An 8259-nucleotide genomic window follows, 5' to 3' on the forward strand; every position below is an offset into this window, starting at 1 on the left:
ATTGAGCAATCCGTCCTTTTTTCCTTGCTTTGTTCCTTCCTACCTTCCTTCTTTCCGTCCTTCCTATTTTCCTTCCTCCCCACCTTCGTTTTTTCTTTCTTTCCTTCCATCTGTCCTTCCTATTTTCCTTCTATCCTTCCTTCCTTTTTTCCTCCCCACCTTCCTTTTTTCCTCCCCACCTTCCTTTTTTCCTCCCCACCTTCCTTTTTTCCTCCCTACCTTCCTTCCTTCCTTTTTTCCTTCCTTCCTTCCTTCCTTCCTTCCTTCCTTTTTCCTCCCTACCTTCCTTCCTTCCTTCTGTCCTTCCTTTTTTCCTTCCTTCCTTCCTTCCCACCTTCCTTTTTTCCTTCCTTCCCACCTTCCTTCTTTCCTCCCCACCTTCCCTTTTTCCTTTCTTTCTTCCTTCCTTCCTCCCTCCTTCGTCCTTCCATATTTCCTTCCTTCCTCCCTCCTTCCTTCCTTCCTTCCTTCCTTCTTTCCTTCCTTCTGTCTGTCCTTCCTTCCTTTTCTTCCCTCCTCTCTTCCTTCCTTCCTTCCATATTACCTTCCTTCCTTCCTTCCTTTCCTTCCGTCTGTTCTTCCTTCAATATTTCCTTCCTTCCTCCCTTCCCTCCTTCCTTCCTTCTCTTCCTTCCTTCCTTCCTCCCTCCCTTCCTTTTTTAGTTCTTTCCTTCCTTCCTTCCTTCCATCCTTCCTTCCTCCCTACCTTCCTTTTTTACTTCTTTCCTTCCATCCTTCCTCCCCTCCCTCCCTTCCTCCCTCCGTTCCTTCCTTCCTTATTTCCTTCCTTCCTTCCCTCCTCCCTCCCTTCCTTCCCTCCTCCCTCCTTTCCTTCCTTCCTCCCTGGAGTATAAAAATAAAAATAAAGAATCCTTTGTTCCACAAAGGATTAAAAGCACCAGAATTAATGTATATATATATATAAATAGAATATAGGACACTCAAACTCAATCTCTAGTACAATAACAGAAGATTTAACTACAGTATCCTCCTTCCTTCCTTTTTTCTTTCCTTCCTTCCTTCCTTTTTTCCTTTTTTCCTTCCTTCCTTCTTCCTTCCACCCACAAACACCATGCAACACGCCCCCAACCCAATTTAGTTGAGGATCATAAAAGATATAGTTTAAGTGCATCTTATATTAATGTACCCATGTTGAAATAAGCTTTTTGACGGATTTGTGCATTTCTATCTATCTATCTATCTGTTCCTTCCTTCCTTCCTTCCTACCTTCCTTCTTATTTTCCTTCTATCCTTCCTTCCTTTTTTCCTCCCCACCTTCCTTAGAAGCCTTAGAGCAGAGGGGCAAAGTCATTTTCATTCAAGGGCCACATACAGACCAATTTGATCTCATGTGGGATCATTAAAAAGATGGAAGGAAGGAAGGAAGGAAGGAAGGAAGGGAGAGAGGGAGGAAGGGAGGAGGGAAGAGAAGGAAGGAAGAAAGGAAGGGAGGGAAGAAGGACAGATGGAAGAAAGGGAGGAAGGGCAGACAGAAGGAAGGAAGAAAGGAAAAAAGGAAGGTAGGGAAAGAAGGAGAGAAGAAAGGGAGGGAGGGAGGAAGGACAGAAGGAATAACGGGAGGAAGGACACACAGAAGGAAGGAAAAAAGGAAGGTAGGGAGGAAGGAAAGACAGATGGAAGGAAAGACAGAAGACAGAAAGGGAGGAAGGAAGAGAGGAGTGAAGAGAAGGAAGGGAGGACAGACGGGAGGAAGGAAAGATGGAGGGAAGGAAGGAAGGACAGACGGGAGGAAGGAAAGATGGAGGGAAGGAAGGAAGGAAGGGAGGAGGGAAGAAAAGGCAGGAAGGAGGGAAGGAAGGAAGGAAATAAGGAAGGAAGGAGAGAAGAAAGGGAAGGAGGGACAGAAGAAAGGAAGGGAGGGAGGGAGGAAGGAGGGAAGGAAGAGACAGAGGCTGATTTTAACACAACTTTGAAGCCTAATTTCATATATTTGGCGATTTTTTTTAATCATTCAAATTTGGCAGGGTGGTTAACAACACACTAGTCTGTGGTATGTCAAACTCAGAACACATATTTATTCTTACTTCACACGGACTCCAAATGTTTTAATCTGAACCAACAGGGCAGTGATAGATAGAGAGATAATGACATCATCTGTATATAAAGGCAGACGGGGCTCCTGCTGTCCTACGGTTATTCCTAGTAGTAGTAGTTCAATTGCCATCATAAATCCTGCTGTACTGTTCACTAATTAGCAAGTTAATTCTTCTTCTGTCATATATGTGTGTGTGTGTGTGTGTGTGTGTGTGTGTGTGTGTGTGTGTGTGTGTGTGTGTGTGTGTGTGTCTCCAGCCAGAGGAACCAGCTTGAGTTTGATCATATCGAGGCATGGACTCCAGATTCAGAGCTGAGATTGGGACTTATTATTATTATTGCACTTACTTTCAGTTATTAATTGGATCTGTTTTCTTTCATTTTCTGTAATTATTTCCCACCTGCGGCTCTTGTGTCTCCAGCTCCAGCTGTCTGTGCAGGAGACGATCTCTCTCAATAGATTTTTTTTTTCATGCTATTAGAAAAAAGAAAACGATGAGAAAAGAGCAGGTGTCACTAAAAACACTGATAATCGCTCTGTTTGATTTAGACAAAATAAAATACATCAGATATATTATTCAACAGGCAAGACAGCTTTATTTATATATATCAGAGCTGGTGACTCGGACTTGTGACTCGTACTCGAAGGGAGGAAGAAAGAAGGAAAGGAGGGAGGGAGGAAGGAAGGGAGGGAGGGAGAGAGAAAGAAGGAAGGAAAGGAAGGGAGAAAAGATGGGAGGAAGGAAGGATGGAAGGGACGAAGGAAGGAGGAAGGGAGGAAAGGAACGATGGAAGGGAGGAAGAAAGGAAGGAAAGAAAGAAGGACAGAGGAAGGAAGGGAGGAAGAAAGAAAGGAAAGAAGGACAGAGGATGGAAGGGAGGAAGAAAGAAGGAAAAGAGGAAGGGAGGAAGGTAGGAGGGAGGAAAGAAGGAAGGAGGAAAGAAACGAAGTAGGGATGGAGGAAGGAAAGATGAGTTAACTATGTTGGTCAGTATGAACAGGAGGAATGAAAAACATGTTTCACTGCTCATTTAGGCTCCTGACAGAATTGAAATGCTGTGAACTCGTCTTTTAAGTTGAGGTGAGGCCTGTTGCATAAACCTACAGCTTCCTGACACTCAAATAAAAACCAACTATTACAAGTCAAAATGTCTGCAGCACAGGAAGCCTGCTGCAGCTGAGATATTTTGGCAGACCTCAAGCAGCTTTTTATCGTGGTAATGCTGACGGTTCAACTCCAAGGAGGGAGGAAGGAAGGGAGGGAGGAAGAAAGGGAAGGAAGGACGGAGGAAAGAAGGAAGGAAGGATGGAATGGAGGAGGAAAGGAAGGATTGAAGGGAGGAAGAAAGAAGGAAAGGAGGGAGGAAGGAAGGGAGGGAGGGAGAAAGAAGGAAGGAAAGGAAGGGAGAAAAAATGGAAGGAAGGAAGAAAGAAAGGAAAGGAGGGAGGGAAGAGGGAAGGAAAGAAGGAAGGGAGGAAGAAAGGAAGGAAAGGAGGACAGAGGAAGGAAGAAGGAAGGAAAGGAGGACAGAGGAAGGAAGAAGGAAGGGAGGAAGGAAGAAAGGAAGGAAAGGAGGGAGGGAAGGAGGAAGGGAGGAAGGAAGGGAAGGAGGAAGGAAGGGAAGGAACGATGGAAGGGAGGAAGAAAGGAAGGAAAGAAGGACAGAGGAAGGAAGGGAGGAAGAAAGGAAGGAAAGAAGGACAGAGGATGGAAGGGAGGAAGAAACAAGGAAAAGAGGAAGGGAGGAAGGTAGGAGGGAGGAAAGAAGGAAGGAGGAAAGAAAGGAAGTAGGGATGGAGGAAGGAAAGAGGAGTTAACTATTTTGGTCAGTATGAACAGGAGGAATCATTACAGCAAGAAAAACATGTTTCACTCCTCATTTAGGCTCCTGACAGAATTGAAATGGTGTGAACTCGTCTTTTAAGTTGAGGTGAGGCCTGTTGAATAAACCTACAGCTTCCTGACACTCAAATAAAAACCAACTATTACAAGTCAAAATGTCTGCTGCACAGGAAGCCTGCTGCAGCTGAGATATTTTGGCAGACCTCAAGCAGCTTTTTATCGTGGTAATGCTCACGGTTCAACTCCCGCTGCTCGCTGCTCTCTGCCTCCTCCTCCTCTCTGTCTGTGGTCACTCTGTGCATCAGTGGGCGAGCGAGGGAGAGCGAGGGAGAGCTGGTGGAGGTGAAAATGTTGAACGGCTGTTTGACATCACATCGACTATTAGCTAGGAGATGACCAATCAGATCTTAAAACATATTTTGGATGATGCAGGAAATTCCACCCACATTTGGGTTGGAAAAAAAGGACGCCAACTCCAAATTCTTCCTCTGCTAGAGAGTTTTTTTGCGTGCCCTCTCTCGCCCCGTGGAAGATGATGTGCGTGTCTCTGCTTATCACAGCTCGTCCATTTCCAGTGAAGGGGTCAGCTGTGAGGGAGGATGAGTGGAGAAAGAGAGACAGGAAATAGAGAGAGAGAGGGAGGGAGAGAGAGAGAGGGAGATGCAGAGCGCTGTAATTCCGGAGCCTTCCTGAATGCATCTCAGTTCTTCTTCTTCTAGCGAGGAGCAGGGCGGCTTTAACCCTGTGTGGGAGGACGAGGAGAGGAAGCACAGCTAATTATTTATCCATTCAGAGGCGATGGATAGATGGAGGAAGGAAGGAAGGAAGGGAAGTTAGGAAGGAAAGAAGGAGGCAAGGAAGGAAGGAAATATGGATGGAAGGAAGGAAGGAACTATGGAGGGAAGAGAAGGAAAGAAGGAAGGAAGGAAATATGGATGGAAGGAAGGAAGGAACTATCAAGGGAAGGAAATTTGGAAGGAAGGAAATAAGCAAGGAAGGAAGTAGAGAAGAAAAGGAGCAAGGGAGGGAGGGAGGACAGAAGGAAGAATGGAGGAAGGACAGAAGGAAGGAAGGGAAGGAGGATGAGTGGAGAAAGAGAGACAGGAAAGAGAGAGAGACAGAGAGAGAGAGAGAGATGCAGAGCGCTGTAATTCCGGAGCCTTCCTGAATGCATCTCAGTTCTTCTTCTTCTAGCGAGGAGCGAGGTGAGGAGCAGGGCGGCTTTAACCCTGTGTGGGAGGACGAGGAGAGGAAGCACAGCTAATTATTTATCCATTCAGAGGCGATGGATAGACGGAGGAAGGAAGGAAGGAAGGAAGGAAGGAAAGATGGAGGGAAGAGAAGGAAGGAAGGAAGGAAGGAACTATGGAGGGAAGAGAAGGAAGGAAGGAAGGTAGGTAATATGGATGGAAGGAAGGAAGGAAGGAACTATGGAGGGAAGAGAAGGAAGGAAGGAAGGAGAGATTGAGGGAAGGAAGGAAGGAAGGAACTATGGAGGGAAGAGAAGGAGGGAAGGAAGGAAGGAAGGAAATATGGAAGGAAGGAAGGAGGGAAGAGAAGGAAGGAAATAAGCAAGGAAGGAAGAAGAGAAGAAAGGGAGCGAGGAAGGAAGGGAGAGAGGGAGGGAGGAAGGGTCAGCTGTGAGGGAGGATGAGTGGAGAAAGAGAGACAGGAAGGAGGGTAGGGAAGGAAAGAAGGAGGCAAGGAAGGAAGGAAATATGGATGGAAGGAAGGAAGGAACTATGGAGGGAAGAGAAGGAAGGAAATAAGCAAGGAAGGAAATATGGATGGAAGGAAGGAAGGAACTATCAAGGGAAGGAAGGAGGGAAGGAAATTTGGAAGGAAGGAAATAAGCAAGGAAGGAAGTAGAGAAGAAAAGGAGCAAGGGAGGGAGGGAGGACAGAAGGAAGAATGGAGGAAGGACAGAAGGAAGGAAGGGAATGAGGATGAGTGGAGAAAGACAGACAGGAAATAGAGAGAGAGAGACAGAGAGAGAGAGAGAGGGAGGGAGAGAGAGAGGGAGATGCAGAGCGCTGTAATTCCGGAGCCTTCCTGAATGCATCTCAGTTCTTCTTCTTCTAGCGAGGAGCGAGGTGAGGAGCAGGGCGGCTTTAACCCTGTGTGGGAGGACGAGGAGAGGAAGCACAGCTAATTATTTATCCATTCAGAGGCGATGGATAGACGGAGGATCATGCAGCAGGCTGTTTGCAAGCGTTCCCTTGGCCCCGCCTCCTCATATCGCCGTGGTAATGAAACCCTAACCGAGAGCTTCATCTATTAAAAAAAAAAAAAAAAAAACCCAACAAACAAACATAAGAAATTAAAAAAACCCTCCCTTCATGTGATGATGATCTCCAGCCCCTGCAGCTCAGAGCGCACTCAGGGGTCAAAGGTTAAACACTGTAAATGTGAGCGAGGTGTCCCAAACCCATTACCCCGACTAATGTGTGTGTGTGTTTTTTTTTTCCTCCGCAGACCCGCAGAAACAGCAGCTCACCTCGACCTCGGCAACGCTCTCATTAGAACAACAGCAACACGCGGCGGCGGCGGCTCAGGCTAAAGGTTAGCTCACACCGCTAACCGCTAACCTCTCAGCGCCAGGGTCTCCGCCCCCTCACACGCCCTCCACCATGTGTTTGATTTCCACCTTCATTTTCACACAGAACTGGGAACTGTACAGTAATAGACGCTGTTAGTCTCTGAATCCTCTCTGTGGCAGGAAGGAAGAAACTTTCAGGAGTCAACTTTTCTTTTTCTTTTCTTTTTCTTTTTCTTTTTCTTTTCTTTTTCTTTTCATTACTAGCAGAAGTGAAAAACAGGAAGTTTATGCTCATTTATTTCAGTATCCTATTTCAGTGTCCTTCCTTCCTTCTCTCTTTCTTTCCACCCTTCCCTCTTTCCCTCTTTCCTTCCTTCCTTCCTTCCTTCTTTCCTTCCTCCCTCCTTCTGTCTTTCTTTCCTTCCTTCCTATTCCTTCTTTCCTTCCTTCCTCCCTCCTTCTCTCTTTCTTTCCTTCCTCTCTCTTTCCTTCTTTCTTTCTTTCCTTCTTTCCTTCCTTCCTTCCTCCCTTCCATCTGTCCTTCCTCCCTCCTTCTCTCTTTCTTTCCTTCCTCTCTCTTTCCTCCCTTCCTTCTTTCCTTCCTTCCTTCCTTCCTTCCTTCCTTCCTCCTTTCCTTCCTTCCCTCTTTCCTTCCTTTTTTCCTTCCTTCCCTCTTTCCTTCCTTCTTCCTTCATTCCACCCTTCCCTCTTTCTTTCTTTCCTTCTTTCCTTCCTTCCCGCTTTCCTTTTTCCTTCTTTCTTTCCTTCCTCCCTCCTTCTCTCTTTCTTTCCTTCCTCTCTCTTTCCTCCCTTCCTTCTTTCCGCTCGGCGGCGGCGGCTGTGGCTGCTCAGGCTAAAGGTTAGCTCACACCGCTAACCGCTAACCTCTCAGCGCCAGGGTCTCCGCCCCCTCACACGCCCTCCACCATGTGTTTGATTTCCACCTTCATTTTCACACAGAACTGGGAACTGTACAGTAATAGACGCTGTTAGTCTCTGAATCCTCTCTGTGGCAGGAAGGAAGAAACTTTCAGGAGTCAACTTTTCTTTTTCTTTTCTTTTACTTTTCTTTTTCTTTTTCTTTTCTTTTTCTTTTCTTTTTCTTTTCTCTACAAGCTGCAGTGAAAAACAGGAAGTATCTGCACATTTATTTCAGCACTGGCTTCCTCCCTTCCTCCCTTCCTCCCTTCCATCTGTCCTTCCTCCCTTCCTCCCTTCCTCCCTTCCATCTGTCCTTCCTCCCTCCTTCTCTCTTTCTTTCCTCCCTTCGTTCTTTCCTTTCCTTCCTTCCCCCTTCCCTTCCTTCTTCCTTCGTTCCACCCTTCCCTCTTTCCTCCGTCCTTCTTTCCCTTTCTTTCCTTCCTTCCTTCCTTCCATCTGTCCTCCCTCCTTCTCTCTTTCTTTCCTTCCTCTCTCTTTCCTCCCTTCCTTCTGTCCTTCCTTCCTTCCTCCCTTCCCTCATTCCTTCCTCCTTCTCTCTTTCTTTCCTTCTTTCCTTCCTTCTTCCTTCATTCCAACCTTCCCTCTTTCTTTCCTTCCTTCCTTCCTCCTTTCCTTCCTTCCTTCCCTCTTTCCTTCCTTCCTTCCCTCCTCCCTCCTTCTCTCTTTTTTTACTTCCTCTCTTTCCTCCCTTCCTTCTTTCCTTCCTTCCTTCCCTCCTCCCTCCTTCTCTCTTTTTTTACTTCCTCTCTTTCCTCCCTTCCTCTTTTCCTTCCTTCCCTCTTTCCTCCCTTCTTTCTTCATTCCACCCTTCCCTCTTTCCTCCTTCCTTCCTTCCTTCCTTCCTTCCTTCCTTCCTCATTAGAACAACAGCAACACGCT

Source organism: Scomber japonicus, chromosome 8 (genome assembly GCF_027409825.1).
Source record: "Scomber japonicus isolate fScoJap1 chromosome 8, fScoJap1.pri, whole genome shotgun sequence".
NCBI lineage: Eukaryota > Metazoa > Chordata > Actinopteri > Scombriformes > Scombridae > Scomber > Scomber japonicus.